Source organism: Schistocerca gregaria, chromosome 2, assembly GCF_023897955.1.
Source record: "Schistocerca gregaria isolate iqSchGreg1 chromosome 2, iqSchGreg1.2, whole genome shotgun sequence".
NCBI classification, from domain to species: Eukaryota; Metazoa; Arthropoda; class Insecta; order Orthoptera; family Acrididae; genus Schistocerca; species Schistocerca gregaria.
In genome coordinates this window covers 283,064,492-283,083,419 of record NC_064921.1, presented here as the reverse complement: position 1 = coordinate 283,083,419, position 18,928 = coordinate 283,064,492, and the positions used below count along the sequence as shown (strand labels likewise).

At 43.2% G+C, this 18,928-nt stretch overlaps 1 protein-coding gene across 2 annotated transcripts in view; it reads left to right on the top strand.

Moving 5' to 3' along the window:
* LOC126336870 (protein gooseberry-like) overlaps nt 1–18,928 on the top strand; it is a 214,463-nt gene that overhangs the window by 88,886 nt on the left and 106,649 nt on the right. The gene's annotated exons all lie outside the window — the stretch shown is intronic.

Below are 18,928 nucleotides of genomic sequence, written 5' to 3'. Positions count from 1 at the left end.
GCAGCCATGGTCTCCGAGCTGATAGTCTATGCTGCTGCAAGCGTCGTCGAACTGTTTGTGCAGATGGTTGTTGTCTTGCAAACGTCCCCATTTGTGACTCAGGGATCGAGACGCGGCTGCACAATCCGTTACAGCCATGCGGATAAGATGTCTGTCATCTCGACTGCTAGTGATAAGAGGCCGTTGGGATCCAGCACGGAATTCCGTATTACCCCCCTGAACCCACCGATTCCATATTCTGCCAGCAGTCATTAGATCTCGACCAACGCTAGCAGCAATGTCGCGATACGATAAACCGCAATCGCGATAGGCTACAAAAGAAAAAGAAAAAAAAGGTTAAAATGGCTCTGAGCACTATGGGACTTAACATCTATGGTCATCAGTTCCCTAGAACTTAGAACTACTTCAACCTAACTAACCTAAGGACATCACACACCTCCATGCCCGAGGCAGGATTCGAACCTGCGACCGTAGCGGTCACGCGGTTCCAGACTGAAGCGCCTAGAACCGCACGGCTACACCGGCCGGCGATAGGCTACAATCTGACCTTTATCAAAGTCGGAAACGTGATGGTACGCTTTTCTCCTCCGTACACGAGGCATCACAACAACGTTTCACCAGGCAACGCCGGTCAACTGCTGTTTGTGTATGAGAAATCAGTTGGAAAGTTTCCTCATGTCAGCTCGTTGTAGGTGTCGCCACCGGCGCCCACCTTGTGTGAATGCTCTGAAAAGCTAATCATTTGCATATCACAGCATCTTCTTCCTGTTGGTTAAATTTCTCGTCTGTCGCACGTCATCCTCGTGGTGTAGCAGTTTTAATGGTCAGTAGTGTTGTTATGATATGTTGTCTGCCCAGTAAATGAAGTAACAGCTTAGACCTACATCTACATTCATACTCCACTCGGCAGTGGGTACGAACCCTTGTACCAGCTATAAGTGTTTTTCCCGCTCCATTCACATATGGAGATCGTGAGGGAGTGTTATACGTAGTAGATCCTTGAGTCATCATTTAAAGCCACTTTTGAAACTTAGCAAGTAGCCTTTCTCGGGACAGTTTGCGTCTGTCCTCAGGCGTGTGCCAGATTAGTTTCTTCAGCATCTCTGTGACACTCTCCGACGGGTCAAACAAACATGTGACCATACACGGTGCCCATCTCTGTACGCGTTCAATATCCTCTGTTAGTCGTACCTGGCATGGGTCCCACACATTCGGGCAATGTTCTAAGACAGGTCGTTTTATTGACTCAATGCATTTCCCTAGTATACCGCCAAAAACAAAAGTCTGCCACTTGCTTTCACACGACAGGTGAGCATTCCATTTCATATCTCTGCAAATTATTACATCCAAGTATTTGTATGAGTTGACTTATTCCAGTTCTGACTCATTGAAGTTGTAGTTGTAGGATACTGCGTTTGTTTCGTTTTGTGATGTGCACAGTTTTACATTTTTGAACCTTTAAAGCAACTCATCACTCTTTGCTCTCTTATGAAAACTCATCAAGTAACACACTACGCACCTGAATAGAGTATCTTTTTGTTCATGTCGCTGTCTGTCACCTGCAGCGCTGCTGATATTTTAAAACACCTTGTTATTTGCTACTAATAAGGATTTCTCTACAGTACGTTGCTTGTGTCGGAGAAGGAAAGTTGTTGTTGATTTTGGGGTTATTTTAGGTTTATTTTAGTTTTATTATCCTACTGTTATTGTTAGCGCGTTAGTTCTGCTGTCAACATAGCTAAATTACAACTATCTTTTAACGTTTGTTCGCTAGATTATTGTGTCCTAAACTGTTGTTGTTTGTTGGTTGTGGCGAAAGGTTTTGAGTGTGTGTGTGTGTGTGTGTGTGTGTGTGTGTGTGTGTGTGTGTGTGTGTGTGTGTGTTTGTCTGTGTTTGTGCGTCGCACACGAGAATGTGTGTGTTCACCTACTATTTCATTTCCTTCTACTACAGCTTTCTGTATACGGTGATTTGATCAGTTACTAAATACTTGATACATTGTAAAACTAAACATCAGGAATAAGTGTTCCGGAAGAGGTCTCAGAATCCAAACGGAAAACGAGTTTGTGTTACATAATCTACTGGAAATGTGTTGATAATGGCCTATGAAATATAACATGCAATATTTTAGAAGCAGGTAGCTACCAGTTTTCAGCAACGTGTGAAAATAAAGAACTACGTTCTCCGCTATTTTTCATGAAGGGTCTGTGTGAAAACTCACTGAATGCTACAGCGGCTGCGTGCGATTGTGCGTATGTTTACATGTGACGCGGGGGTATGAGTGACCGGGGAGGGGTGGTTAGGAGCCAGCTACCTGAGTTCAGTTAGACACCGGAAAGACGGACTAACTTTCAGCTCGAATTATTGAATATCTGCTCGTTCAACATAGTACGTAAATAAGCTAATAGTATTTTTTATAAATTAAGGACAGAGAACGAACTATTCAACATTTTTAATTATATGCGGATATCTCCTGCCAATCTTTGTAGATTTATTTGACCAAGATCGCAGGGTAGGAAACAGAGATTACTATTTTCAACTGCTTAAACAGTCATCTTCGGCGTTTAGGATAAAACATGCGGTGTCTGAAGCAGTCAGACATTTCGTCATTACAGTGTTAAGACCCTTGATAAAATGTCAACTTACAATCGCATTTACAATATACGTATGTAAAACATATTGTACAAGCATCGGTATAGTAATTTGAAAACGACGTCTTACAAGTCGTAATGTCCGGTCGTACTGTGATTCAAAGTTGAGGCGATCAAGGTAACAAACAAACTGTTTGCTAAGCTGAAGGCAATGGTTTAATCGGTTGCAACTAGTAATAGCTGTTTTCTACACTGCGCTATTGGCCAAATACCGGTTTTAGTAAAAACTACAAGATTCAATTTTACAGACTGCTGTCTCCATGCTGACAGTGTTAGGTAATTACTTGTAGAAATTAGTGAAAGTTTGTTGTTTTAGTTAGTAGTTTTTTTCATTTCGGATGACACAGTTACGAATATATTGAAGGAAAATTCCATTTTCCACCCTGACGGTTATAAAATCGCTATTATTCACACCAGCTTAGGTTAGGTTAGGTTAGTGTTTTTTAACGTCCCGTCGACAACGAGGTCATTAGAGACGGAGCGCAAGCTCGGGTTAGGAAAGGATGGGGAAGGAAATCGGCCGTGCCCTTTCAAAGGAACCATCGCGGCATTTGCCTGAAACGATTCAGGGAAATCGCGGAAAACCTAAATCAGGATGGCTGGAGACGGGATTGAACCGTCGTCCTCCCGAATGCGAGTCCAGTGTGCTAAGCACTGCGCCACCTAGCTCAGTTTCACACCAGGATCAGCACTTGCAGATGACTAACATCCGAAATCAGTGTTATATACATCACGACCAGCACTTGAAAATGGCTGAAATCAGCAAATCGTGGTGTAAATAATTATGATTTGTATAACAACCTGGGGGGAAAACGGAACTGCCTTTTAAACACAGTTGGGTTCGTGGCTGATTTGGTGTCACGCCACATACCCAAAACAATGCAATTAAATCGACAGTCACTCCTAGAATTTTTCTGGTCACTCATCGCTTCTTCCACCTCTGTAAATAGTTTGTTAATGAGGAAAATGTGGAATTTATAAGAAGGTCAGACAATATAGGCGTTATCAATTATAGAGGAGATCAACAGTTGCATTTTAGTGTACCAACTCTAGTTTTTACAATATAAAATTTAAAGTATTGTGTGGCTGTTGTAATGTAAATGCCTGTACTTATCTTCTTGAAGGCTACAGTGGTCCAGCAGATGTCACAGTTTCTTTGAAATCTGAGATGTGTTGGTCCGGGTCTTCCACTCTTAATTACTGAATACACTACTTCTATTTTAAAATCGCTGTTCTGTTGTGCAGTCCTTGCACTTGACACAAGTGACAACAAATAACTCTCGAGGTACGTTTTTCTTAAGTATTGGTTCATGATATCACAGTTCCTTGACAATAAACTTCGAACTATTTCAGTCTATGTGCGACCATCCTTCTACGTTAGAAAAGCAACTTCCAACACACTAACTCGCACTAAAGGAGTCAATGACAACTACAGAGCGTCTTCAAGTCGGAGACATATATCTGAGTATTTTCTGTAAAATTAATATTCTCTGTGTTTTTGACAACGTCGGTGAAATACTAATTTTGTGTGATTGTTTGTCACATTAAAACATATTTTTACTTTATACAGTGTCATTCTGTTTACTTTTAATTTAGTTGTGAGAAATATCATGATGATTAGCTTGTTGGAGTCAAATTATTTTTTATCTGTCTTACTGAAATGTTTTAGTACTTTATAAAACGGGTACTGAACTTGCCCTGAGTTTCTGAGTAAACAGTGAGAATTCAACAGAAAGTGGCAGCGGACGATTCATCTGCAGAGAACCCAGTATCAAACAGTTTAATTTACATGAGACAGTTTTGGGTTGTTAGAAATTGCATCTTAGTTGGAAGTTCGCCTTAAAACGGTCAGTTCGAAAGTCTCTTACAGGGTATACCACATCGAACTGGACCTTACCTAGTCAGGCGCTGCAACATCTAAACCAACTGTCGGGTTGACGTCAGCTTCACCTCACCTCTACTCAGATGGAGTATTTGCCGACACGCGACCAAAATTGTCTCTGAAAGTATCGCCTCCGCATCTCTCACCGACGGTTCGGTACGAACTTTGGTCTTCTTGTACACATATCTGTGCTCTAGCTATCGTTTTTAACGAGCACCCTGTTGCGTTTCATGTCAACTAATTAAATCTTCCGGCGAGGTGTCCCAATCCTTCCGATACGGAAAAGAAATAAGTAAAGCGGACCTAGCACACACTTAGAATACTTGCAGCAGCTCAAATATTGGTTCAGTGCGCCAGTTTTAACGACAAACAGATTTTCACTAGTTCTCACGCCAATAAACCTCACTGGTTCACTGGCTCTGAGCACTATGGGACTCAACATCTGAGGTCGTCAGTCCCCTAGAACTTAGAACTACTTAAACCTAACTAACCTAAGGACATCACACACATCCATGCCCGAGGCAGGATTCGAACCTGTGACCGTAGCAGCCGCTTAGTTCCGGACTGAAGCACTTAGGACCGCTCGTCCACCGCGGACGGCTCAATAAACATCTTCCGAGTGTAGTGGAACAAGTAGTTTCATTGCAGCGACGGCATTAACTTGGTTTACATCTTAGTTCTTCCAAACGTCATGTTGATGCCTCCATTCTGTTTAGCAAACAGAATGAGTGGTCTTGCAATCTATATTCTAAAATACCGCAATAATTATTCCCAAAAAAATGGAAACTGTCATTTATGCAAAGAACGGCAAAAAGAAGTTAATTTTACATTAATGACATCGTTTCTTCCCCTACAAGACGTACCAGGTTTGAGGAAAAAGAAAATTATACGGAAGAAAATGGACAAAAATTGTTTCATATTCTTCAGCATCAAAATTTAATTTCTTTTGACTGTCTGCCATTCAGTAAGCAAGTAGGAACGCCACAAAAACGAGAGAATGCAAATACTGAACACTCTTCTTTCGGTATTCTCTAGGAAAATGTTTAGGGGTAACGCAATGCGATGGTGGTGTCAAGAATCACCGTAATTCTCTTTCTAACTTCTTGATTTCTTCTGTTAGTGTATGATATATGTATGTAGTTAACTTCTCAAACTGATCAGAAGCTCATTCTGAATTGTAATAGGCCTATGTTGAGTAACAAACATACAATTTCTTACGTATTTAGTGCAATAATTCCGCCCTATGACGGAGTCTCCGCAAACAGCATTGAAAAAAAAATATTCATTCACCGAATTAGTTAAAAAAAACTACAAACAAACCTGTTGATGACGGTGTAAGATCGCGGAAATGGATATGGACGTAAGCAGAACAATGTAACCTTGTTCTTGCTCTTGGAGTGAGACGAGCTATTTCACATTTTGCACATTGATTTTTAGTTGTTCTTACAACTTGTTTTCGGTACTCTTAGTTTATGTTTTATGAGTAATTATGAGCGTAACTGACTTTTTTTTTTTACTGCCAGTGAAGTTGTGGAAAAATCAAAGCACCATCGCACACATACTTTGCAAAATCGTGCTGTGAACCCATTATTTCAGTTAGTAGAAATGTACGCTTTACGAGCAGCGGTATTGGCCTTGTATCCAGGAGAAACGTGGTTCAAATCGCGGTACGATCAATCAGATTATTTTCCCTGGTTCCCCGAGGTCGCTTTGTCCCTTGGAGAAAAAGAAATAACAATTGCAGATTTCCTGTGTCGTCCTTGTCCAGCCAGAGTTTATTATGAGATCCTAATGATTCATTCGGCGGCAGGACGTTAAACACTAATCTTGCTTTCCGAAACAACTCTACCTAGGAACAAAATTACGCTTCGCCCACCCATGTTGCTGAGATTCGGGGTCGTGAGCTGATAGTCCTAAAATGTTTGGACGGAGACAAGACGGAACTTACTACAGAGGGCCAGAAAAGTGGATTGAGTCATTAGGACTACCAATGACGGAAAAGGATCGCTCCGCGACCCGTTTGGAGCTGGGGAACGCGACTGTACGCCAGCGCGCTAGAGGAACAATCATTTCTTTCCCGCCAGCGCGCGTCCAAACACGTATATTAGGGGAGGGAGATGACCCGTCGCTGGCTCCTAATACCCTCGGCGTGCGATGAATACAAAACGCCGGCCGCCGCTGCGGCCGCCTTGAAATATAAGCGCGGGCGTCCCCCCCCCCCCCCCCCTCCCTCCTCTCCCCTGCCACCCTCTCCCCCTACCTACGGGGCCGGCCTCCTGTGTAATTTAAAATTAACTACACACCTTACATATTGATTCCAGGCACGGCGCGGCGCAAGTATAAGGAAGTGGAGGCGGCCCGCCCGGCCATGGGTATAGGTATGGGTACGGGCCTTTACCGGCTGCTGGTAACGGGACCCCGGCAGCCACGCCCCCCACAGTCAGCAGGCGCTGCCCGCCTAGCTCTCTGGTAACGGCATCTACTTCTGGCGCCACACACACATACACGCACACACACACACACACACACATACTAGCAACACCTCAGCCGCGGTTATATTGCCTCGAGACGTGGTTCCAAGGCTGACGCAATGTAGAGCTGGAAACGTTCCTGGAAAAGGAAGTTCTGTTTCGTTTTACTTGCACCAGCGTATACGTTCTGAAGTATGACATTGTGCCACTTATTGGATGGATTGAAATATCCCTTTATTGACGGGGATGAGAGAGCCCAGTGGCCGGCCGGTGTGGCCGAGCGGTTCTAGGCGCTCCAGTCTGGAACCGCGTGAACGCTACGGTCGCAGGTTCGAATCCTGCCTCGGGCATGGATGTGTGTGAAGTCCTTAGGTTAGTTAGGTTTAAGCAGTTCTAAGTTCTAGGGGACTGATGACCACAGATGTTAAGTCCCATAGTACTCAGAGCCATTTGAACCATTTGGCAGAGAGCAGTGTAAATAACGTTTGTTTCTATTTCAAAAACTTCAAGAGTTTTAACGTAAAAAATTCAAAGACATTATTATTTCGCACGCCCTCGAACGTTCAGCCACGTCTCGGATGATATCAGTTCAAAGAAACTGCACTGTGCTAAGCACGGCCATATTGTTTGTGTTTATCATAGAAGCAAATGCAAATGGCTCGGACACTTCGGGTGACTAGGATCAAACACAGAGTGGAAACCTCGGCCGAGAGAGCTGTTGCGATGGTCGAGACTCTGGACCCGCAACCGCAATGGTGGCAGATCAAATCGCGGTCCGAACGCCCACATTTTGTAAATCACTTAAGGCAGTTACCTGTATGCACTGTGAATGTACATTACGCATTTTGTTGACATCTTCGGAAATGCCGTTTTCGATTTCATTATGTTGATTTGAAAACGGGTCTCGGCTCGAAACTGGTAATCGAACGAAAAATAAAATATTTGCAACTTCGACTGGTTTTTCGTTCTATCACACAAGGCAAGTGCCTGAGTTGTTCCTTCGAGAAAGGTGCCACCGATTTTATTCCCCATCCCTGCCAAATCTAAGCTTGTTTTCTGTCACTAATGATCTCGCTGTCGACGGGTTTCAGTAACTGACCTCCCATTAATACTCTTGAAAAAGTCAGTCGAAATCAGTAACCATATAATCTGCAATGAAAACGCTGTATACTTTCATAGCAAGACAATGAAAAATAGCCAACCAAATAAATGCGGCTCCTGATACACCTTTTGTGTCCAAAAGTACTTCTTAATTCTTTTAGTTCAGAGCAGATCCTGACCTTATACATTTTCAACGTTCTCCGTGGTCCAAAGAGTGTGGCACCAGCAGTCACCTTTCTTCGTACTCTCGTCACTTGACTCTTACCTGCGAATTGTAATTAAAAATGGTGTTCCTTATCTGTCATCTATAATTCGTAAGTAACGGCCGTGCAAAGCACTCGTGTGCCGCACATGTATTTCAGCCGAGCGGTATAGGTCGCGGCGCGTGCAACGCAATCGCCGACTCTCGTCTGTGTATCTGACGTTATCGTTGGGGCCGTTAACGTTCATGCTACGGTGCTAAAATTATCCGAACTGCGAACAGTTTTCCGAGCAAGTTCATCCACCTCGGAGTTAACATACGGCAACGGTCACCGATTCAACGATTGGCTGCAAAGAAACTTCGATTTAGAGTTTTGTAGCTGTATAAACGATTTGCTTAGAAAAGGTCTTTCCTTCACCGAGATCTCATTTTACTTTTAGCCTTTCGTAGAGCTTCACGTGCAAACGTTGGCGACGTCACTACAGAAGGATCACAAGCTAGTTCAAACAGTGGAAGGATGGATAAGAAAATCACTGCGCATCTCTTAAAGAAATCATCTCGCGATTCTTCTATATCGGTTTAGAGAAACCGCAGAAAACCTGGATGGCCAGAGTGGTTTGAACGTACCTACTCCCGATAATCCAAAGTACAGTGTCGTTAACCACTGTAAGTAGAGATAAAGTGAGTCTTGGTTTCGTCAAAAGATGTCTTGTAAGAGAAATCGTACTGGAAATGACTTTAATGGCCTGGTCGAAATCTGAAGTCCATGGTGGAACTGCTGGGCCATTTCAATATGGTCAAAAGTACCATGTGCTGCATATCCCGCTTATGGAGTGACCTCCGAATAATCTTTAGCTCTCCTTTCTCAGAAGATTTGTTCAACTATAATTTTGTGATATGTAGAAGGAAGCAGTCTAAAGCCCGTCTCACATGGAGCAAGATTCGCTGTTAAGTTTCCTTGCTGGCTCGCGCGACAGCTACCTTGCGGGCTCCGTCGTCTGCTAGCGGGCTACCTTGCTGGGAACCTAGTAAGATTTCCAGGGTAGGTCCGGTGCTATTTCTCTTGTAAGGTTCCCTGCGTGCTACCTGCGTTGGCCAATCATGAGACGTTCCGTTTGTGACGTCAGATGCGGAAAGCTTGAGCGGGAAGCCTTTGTTGATAATCGCTTTAAAAAAAAAGGGGGGGGGGGGGTTCAAATGGCTCTGAGCACTATGGGACTTAACATCTATGGTCATCAGTCCCCTAGAACTTAGAACTACTTAAACCTAACTAACCTAAGGACAACACACAACACCCAGCCATCACGAGGCAGAGAAAATCGCTGACCCCGCCGGGAATCGAACCCGGGAACCCGGGCGCGGGATAATCGCTTTTTTGCTGATGTGAGGTGCGGTAGGAAGTTCATTATAATTATTAAATAATGGCACCGCAGTGGTCCAAGGAAGCGATTGAAGCATTGATATGTACTTATAGGGAAGAACAGTGTCTGTACGTCGTGAAAAGCGCAAACTATTATAATAAACAACTTGCTTGCAGAAGCACTCGAAAGAGCTGCAAGTGCCGTATGTCTTTTTCGACCATATACGACGAGCAAGGAGTGCTATAGCAAAATGCACAATTTACGTGCTCAGTTTAAAGTGGTGTACGCCAAAGTAAAATCATCGAAAAGCAGTGGCGCTGGGATGAACGACGTAAGTACAAAACTACTACCTGAAAAAAAATCGGACACATTTAAGACTATTTCCTACAAATATCACACTGAATATTCACCAGATTTTTGCAAGCGCATAGTCTTGAATGGTAATGGATTACGTCATTATTGGTATATTTATAAATTCAAACAGTAATGAAATGGTGATACTTTTCAAACAAAAGCAGGTGTTAGGCGAACTAACCTCAACTCTTTACGAAGCATGGAGAGCACATCTTTTCCAGCGTTTCTCCTCTTAATCCAGTTTTTCGTCCATTCTTGCTTTCTTCTTTCATTAGCATGCATTTCTGCATCGTTTAGCACCAAAACAGCTAATAACGCCAGTTTGCTCTGAACTTCTGTACCTGAAGCAGCCATCTTGGTTCGATACAACATGCAGCCGGGAACAACGCAACTAGCTGCCGATATTTCACCGTGGGAGAGCTTCGACATGGAAGATAGCCGGCTCCTTTCCCTGCAAGGCGGCAGGCACGCACGCCATCTCGCAAACTAGCGGCGAACCTTGCTCCGTGTGAGACGGGCTTAAGCAAAGACTAGTCCCAAGAGGTTTCGTGTGTGGTTCTGGTTCAGCCGAAAGACGTTTTACGTTTTCACTACGAAGAAAGTGTTTAATGTGTAATAACTCTGGCAGTCGATAAGGCTGCATCGCATGAGCTTGCCTCGATATTCGATTCAGGGATATATTTCACTGAGGGAAACAACAAAACGAACAGCATCAAAATATACAGCATCAAACTAAGGAGTACGCTGCATCGCATTGACTCCACAGTAGCGAGACGCCGGCCGTTGTGGCCGAGCCGTTCTTGGCGCCTCAGCTTGGAACCACGCGACCGCTACGGTCGCAGGTTCGAATCCTGCCTCGGGCATGGCTGTGTGTGATGTCTTTAGCTTAGTTAGGTTTAAGTAGTTCTAAGTTCGAGGGGACTGGTGACCTCAGATGTTAAGTGCCATAGTGCTCAGAGCCATTTGAAGTACGGCGACGCTGGTGCCGTAATCGGATTTATGACAAATTTTCTACTATCAGTCACTGGTGTCAGCTAGTTTAAAGCGGTAATGTACTGCAAGTTGCAAGTTTCTACTCATCGTCAAGTACTGTTACGTCGTTTAACTGAATATCGCGACCAACTGGTTTGACGCCTTCCTGTGCATGGGCTATATATATATATATATATATATATATATATATATATATATATATATATATATATGTGTGTGTGTGTGTGTGTGTGTGTGTGTGTTAGGGAAATCACACAAAAACTAAATGCTGAATGATCATTCGGGGATTTGTATTCAAGTCCTTAAAGAACTTCTTTCAACTGTTCTCCCAATATTCATCTCCGAAAAAGATAGAGCAGTTCTTTAAGTGGTTGACTTGCACTCCGGAGGACCTGAATACAAATCCCCGAATGATCATTCAGCATTTAGTTTTTGTGTGATTTCCGTAAATCGATGCCAGGATGGTTTCATTAAAATGGAGAATGACAATTTAACCCCCTAACTTTTTCTTATTCGAGTCTTTTCTTCATATCTAATGACTCACCGACGGGTCGTTTAACGCTGATCATCCCTACTTTTTCACGGAGGGTCTATCCAGAAATGAGTGATAGTAGTTCGCTCTTTACTGGCGGGCGTACACGTCTTGAAGTTTGGACGGGACTGACCAGAGTTTAAAGTCGCACACAACTGGCCCGCCACATTATCCCAGTCCATGAGGTTGAACTATCTGAATTTGTCAACGAGACTTTTCCAGTGACTGAATGCATCCTACATATTTATAACCAACGACTGAATATTTAAACGGCGTCACCCACTTTATGAGGTGCATTCTTCGTTTGTGCCTCAAGTTTCAACTTGTCGCTGTTGGCAGATTGTGCAAAAAAATGGTTCAAACGGCTCTGAGCACTATGCGACTTAACTTCTGAGGCCATCAGTCGCCTAGAACTTAGAACTAATTAAACCTAACTAGCCTAAGGACATCACACATATCCATGCCCGAGGCAGGATTCGAACCTGCGACAGTAGTGGTCGCTCGGGTCCAGACTGTAGCGCCTAGAACCGCACGGCCAGCAGATTATGCACCGCGCTCTGGATTTGGAGGGAGATCTTCTAGCTGGAGCTTAATGTCAAAAGAATGTGAGCATCATTTCATACGTAGTATCCACATTTCGCTTTTGTTTGACGTGTCATACAGTCAGACAAAAAAATCTTTATATGAATGTTGGTTTCAAAACCTTCACGAAATGGTGAAGCTAGACATTAATAGACGCAAGAATGTTATCGCCTACAGCAGTGTTCAAGGAGCTTACGCCATACAAGCGGAATCAAAATACTTTAAAAGTACTGTAGGTGGACAAAAAAAGGAAACACCAAAAACGCAATACACACCATGCCTAATACGGTGTAGGAAACCCGTTGATAAAACAGCTTCCAGTTGTCTTGGAATGGATAAATACAGGTGGTGTATGGTTTTCGAGCGTTTCGTGTACCAATATTCGTGCAAAATAGTGACAAGTTAGATAGCAATGATGGAATTTTCCCTAAAGTAGACCACAAAGAATCAATCATTTTGAGATCTGTTGACTCTGGTGGCAAGGGAAGGTGCGACAATTCATACCGTTGCTCACAATCCTGGTTCTGGTCTCCGCGAGCTGTATGAATAGGGTCCTTACGTTCTTGGAACTTAGTGTCATCATTGCTGAACAAACGTCGTACCGAGGGATGGATCTGGCGAGTCAAAATGGTAACATAATCCTTGCGACCTTGCAGAGTAGCCGTGGGGCAGAAGAATACCACGATATGGCTGCCCATTAAACATCGAATTCTCGCCATGTTTCATTCCTGGAACATAAGCTCGGCGCGAATTTGGAAATAGTATGAAACGAGATCCGTCCGACCAAATGACTTTCCTCCGTTCCTTAATAGTTCATGTTTTCTGGCGTCGGCACAGCGTTCTCCTGTTGTATCACTCAGCTCGCCCTGCACTTCCCTGTTTCTGGAGCTCCCTTAGTGTTGTTTTGTTACCGGCGGGGATCGCCGAGCGCGATGTCCAATTCTGCAGTGACTTTGCAGCTGCCGTCTTCTTATTTTTGGTCATAATCACCTTCAATGGCCGTCTGTCACGATGAATCAACACAAATTTTTGTCCATGTCGTGACTTAGCGGATGAGGTGTTTCCATTTTCCCTGTACGCGGCGCAAATCTTCGATAAGGTGTCCACGAAACATGAGACTTGGGTATGGAACCGCGCACCATACGAGCACCATCGATTTTCAAATTCAGTTAGCTCCGACATAATGCGCCCACAAGTACCGGGAACACGGTTCTGAGCAAGTCTGGCTCTTGCAATTTATTGAGGACATTGCACAGCTGCCGTTCGTGCTCCAGCATAACAGCGAAACTTGCACATTTGGCTAGGATCTGAATTTATGTCAAGCCTGTATTTCTGACGATGCTTTCATTTTTTTGTCTGACCCCTGTCTGGGGAGAACTAATTCTTTGATGAGAAGGACCTGGTCGAGTGAGCAGTATACCACTGAGGAGCGATAGGCAGGAAGGGCACGTTGTTGTGTGGTGGGCGCCGTTTGTAGCCCGCGCTCCGTACGAGAGTGAATGAACACAGTTTCTGTCGACGCTTATGTAGTTCCCGCGAGATAAACGGCTGCGCGGCAGGATGATGAAGTGCCCTCCTGAAGGAGGGGCGGCCGATCTGCCTTTGGTGGCTCGCCGCCAGGCGAAGGGGAGCCACGCAACACCCCCTCCCGGCGCGCACAGTGAATGGGGTGGCGACAGCGCCGGACCACCCAGCCGCACTCGCCTCTCGTCGTAGGCGTTACCCTCGGCGGCGCCTTTAATAGCAGATCTGAGCCCCCCATGTGAACTTTTGGCGACCTACTGTGACACCACGTAGCCTTAGACGAGATTTAATAGTTGTATTCGCCTGACTTTCTCTTTTTTTTAGCCATCAGTTTGATGTAGCCCGCCAAGAATTCCTCTTCACCTCATAGCGACACTTGCACCTTACAACCTCAATTACTTCTTGGGTGTATTCCAATCTCTGTCTTCCTCTAATACCATGAAAGTTATTCACTGATGTCTTAACACACATCCTGCCACTGTGGCTTCCATATTTTTCTTTCTTCTCCGATTCTGCGGAGAACCCCATTCCTTATCTTACCATTCCACCTAATTTTCAACATTCTTCTGTAGCACCACATCTCAAACGATTCGAGTATCCTCTGTTCCGGTTTTCCTAGTACCCATGGTTCACTGACACACAGTGCTGTGCTCCAAACGTATGTTCTCAGAAATTTCCTCCTCGAATTAAGACCTATGTTTGATACCGGTAGACTTCTCTTCGCCAGAAAGCCCTCTTTGCTTGTGATAGACTGTTCCTTATGCTCTCCTAGCTTCTTCTATTATGGGTTATTTTGCTTCCAAAATAGCAGAATTCCTTAACTTCGTATACTTCTAGATTACCAATTTTGATATTAAGTTTCTCACTATTCCCATTTATGATACATCTCTTTACTTCCGTCTTTCTTTTATTTACTCTCAGTCCATATTCTGTACTCATTAGACTGTTCATTCCATTCAGCTGATACTGTAACTCTTCTTCACCTTTGGTGAGGATAGCAATGTCATCAGCAGATCTAATCATTGGCATCCTTTCACCCTGAATTTCATTCTCAACCTTGAACCTTACTTTTGCTTACGTCATTGCTTCTGGGATGTATAGATTGACGGCTGGTCTCGGTGGAGGTTCGAGTCCTCCCTTGGGCACGGGTGTGTGTGTTTGTCCTTAGGATAATTTAGGTTCAGTAGTGTGTAAGCTTAGGGACTGATGACCTTAGCAGTTCAGTCCCATAAGATTTCATACACATTGAACAGTAGAGGCGAACGACTGTGTCCCTGCCTTTTTAATCCGGACACTTTGTTCTTAGTCTTCCAGACGTAGTGTTCCATCTTGGTTCTTGTACACGTTGTTTATTACCCGTCTACCCCTATAGCTTACTCCAGTTTCTCTGAGAGTTTGAGGATCTTGCACCATTCTACATTGTAAAATGCTTTTTCCAGGTTGAGAAATCCTATGAATGTGTCTTGAATTTTCCTCAGTTTTGTTTCCATCATCTAGCATAACGTCAGGTCTGCCTCTCCGGGCCGGCCGGGGTGGCCGAGCGGTTCTGGGTGCTACAGTCTGGAGCCGCGCGAACGTTACGGTCGCAGGTTCCAATCCTGCCTCGGGCATGGATGTGTGTGATGTCCTTAGGTTAGTTAGGTTTAAGTAGTTCTAAGTTCTAGGAGACTGATGACCTTAGAAACTAAGTCCCATAGTGCTCAGAGCCTCTGCCTCTCTGGTGAGTTTACCCTTCCAAAATCCAAACTGATCGTCATCTAACAGGTCTACAATTTTCTATTCCATTCCTCTGTATTTATTCTTGTAAGCAACTTGGATGCATGAGCTGCTCAGCTGGGTGTTCTATAATTCTCGCACTTATCTGTCTTTGCTATCCTCGGAATTGTGTCGATGGTATTTTTCCGTAAGCCTAATGACATGTTGCCAGTCATATAATTCTAAATACCAACTTTGTGCTTTACTTGTCACTTTGCACAATTATTTTAAAAATGCCTTTATTGTCCTGAAAACAACATCCATAGGAAGAAGAGACTGGCAATTCATCCTGAACTTAAATAAATGTTGTATGTTGGTCATAAATAGGCGAAGACATCAATTACTCTGTAATTACGCAATCAGCGAAAAATCATTGGATATAGTAACAACTGTAAAACACCTAAGAGCGGCCAGGGCGACTTAGAAGTGGAATGATCATATAAAACTAGCTGTAGGAACAGCAGATGCTAGGCTGAGATTCATAGTGAGCGATTCCTTTCGTGGATGAATTGCATTTCCTCAGAGTCTTTCAGTGAACCCACTCAGCCTAGAATATATTTTTTCAGAGTCAGTATAATGTGGTCATTCGACTTTAGGTTATTGGGGGCGGTTGCTCCTAGATACGGCTAGTCGTCAACACTTCTGATTCTTGAGCATTTTTTATCAGATTGGGACAATTACTAGATTGGATTAGTGGAAGAGGCATAGAAGCTCCAACGAAGGTCGGCACGTTTCGTCACGGGATCCCTCAGTAAGTGTGAGAGCGTTACAGAGATTCTCAACGAACTACAACGGCAGACGCTAGAGGAGAGCCGTTGTACATCACGGAGGGGTTTACTTTATAAATTTCGAGAGAGTACGTTCCAAGAATAGTTGGGCAGCAGTTTACTTCTTCCCACATAGCCCTCGTGGAATGACCACGACAAGAAAATCAGAGGAATACTTAGGGTTTGTCGATTGTCGATCTTCTCACGACCATTCCTTGAGCGGAACAGGAAAGGGGACCAATGAAGTATCAGAAATACTCCCCACCACATACCGTAATAAGGCATACGGAGTATAAATCTAAATGTATATGTAGAAGGGATGCTCAGAATGGAAAACTTATTTTTTTTCGACCCTGTTTGTTTGAAATTAGTACTTTATAGGGAACTGGTGGCCAGTTTCAAACTTTAGCTCACTGTACCTGCACAAATGAATGTGGATACGTCTACCTCGTAAATATATAAGTCACATGCCATACATAATAACACATGACATGGTCGTGTCAACGTACACAGCCTAGGAATATACACGAGTATTCCGTGGTTTCTGGATATTTATTCCAGTTTTGTGATCAGTAGGGTCCAAGCCACTTTGCAGATGTGTGTGGCATGTGACTTTTGAGTTATAATGTATAGAACGGAGTGTCCACATCCATTTGTGTGCTTGCAAATGAGGTAAATATCGAAGTTCACCCGCAGCGATGAATAAAGTACTTATTTTACCCGGACCAGGGTGAAAATGATTTCCAGGTTTGAATTTATCGTGGCTGAGGTGGCTTTCGAACAAAACTCAGTTGATCTCAACAACTAAAACAAAACTCTGTAATTAATTGTGCCTGTAACTTTTATTCAACTTTCACCCAGAGCCTTTGGTTTCGTAGGCCAGATCATTTATTACATCATAGAACGCGTATTTGGAAAATTTACCGCATTTTGCTTTCAGTATACGCTAACATCTGCTATTTTTCACGTGTTTTTTCTGTAATTTTCATTTATTTTCTTTTCTCGCGATTTTAACATTTGACACCCAATCTTCTATTTACATGAATGCGCTATTCCGAATCACCAGCTCGCTCAAGAGAAAGAAAATGTGAGTACCTACCTATATACATGATATGATGCGGCCCCAGGGCCTGAAATGCAGTGTGCAGTGTAATAATAAACAAACAAGGCGTTGTTTAGTATACTTTTCATTGTATGTAAAACGCACTGCCAAATTATAAACTAAACCCGATTTTGAACGGTCTGTAACAACAAGAACTGAAGTAACAATGTAAAGAGACGACAGAGTATTTCAGCTATATAAATCAACTGTATGCAAAACTCAAATGAAACTCTCAACAGTAATTAGAAGAAGGAAAACAGCTATGCCATTAGCAAACACTTTTCGCGAGAGGGAACAGATATTTAGCTACTTGCGCTCAGTTTATTAAAATATCAATAATTCTGTATATAGGAGATCGACAAAAGAAGATACCGGAAAACAAATGATATCACACCGGACTAACACAGTAAAAGAACGAATCAAATGGCCGGTGACTCATTATCTCTTACTGGTAATGCTTGGTTTACTAAGAAGAGTATCACGAAGAGAAATTAGTATCGTGGAACTGGTATTTTCCACTACATTTCCAACTTCCAGTATGAAATTAATTGTATTACTATTATGAATAGCATACTTGCTAACTGTAACAAGTCGTTTCATGCTTACCGTGCTCGGGACGGTAACTGTACTGATTTCATTTTTCTATAGTTTGCAAGAAAGACTCGTCTTCCACAGCTGGAAAGGCAGTTATATCAGCTTACATGGATCACTTCTGTTTAGAACATGGAAGGAAGAACATTTTTTTTCTTTTCAAATTACAGGGTTAAACACGTTTGATTTATCTGTCAGGACGGAAGTGCGCAAGTGATTGAGAGTTACGAGCAGAGTTTTCTATTTACTGAATTCGCCTGTTTGACAGAAACATGCTCGTAATGAACACCTGTTTGGAGCGTACCCTTCACGTTCTTTGCTGGCAGCGTTTCAAGGGCAATAACGTGTAACTACCCCACTATTTAAAAAGTATGTCGCGTTTCGATTCAAGAACGTAAACTATTTTGTGCTGCTGCAGTGCTGATGCTCCACACGTTTCTTCATGATCTTCGCCTAGCCGTAACAAATAATTGTTTTAATACAATTTTTAGGATTGTTTTATGTTCTGTTCTACCAACTGAAATTTGCGATACCAGTTTGCGACACGAAACACAGAACTTAATCCGTGTTACGTTTTATCACAGCTTTCCTTCTCACCTTCCTACTCTGCTCCTCACCCTTTGTTTCGCAATATAACCAATACGTAGTCACAAATTAATATCTGAAGTAAATTGTCCAGAGAATTAAAGTGATTCTATATCAAGAGTCTGGTACATGCTCGCGTGTTACCCCATTTACAAGCTACAACACTATTGTATCTGTTTCTCACTATACCAACACTACTAGGGCTCTCACATATATGAAACAACATTGTGTAGCATTAATCTCGTGGCATACTTCCGTCCAAAAATTACCAGCGAACGCCTGAAGGACTCTGTTCTGGGGCTGGTGGCTGCTTGCCTTACCGTCCACGTAGTTAGTCGTTCAACGATTCAGCTGATTCGGCTCAGATATTATGCTTCCTATTCATACCCAGCATTGAAAATATGAACTGCAACTGATATCACAGATGATCTGTAACGATTAAATCGCATTCTTGCTATTTAGTGTGCAGTATCG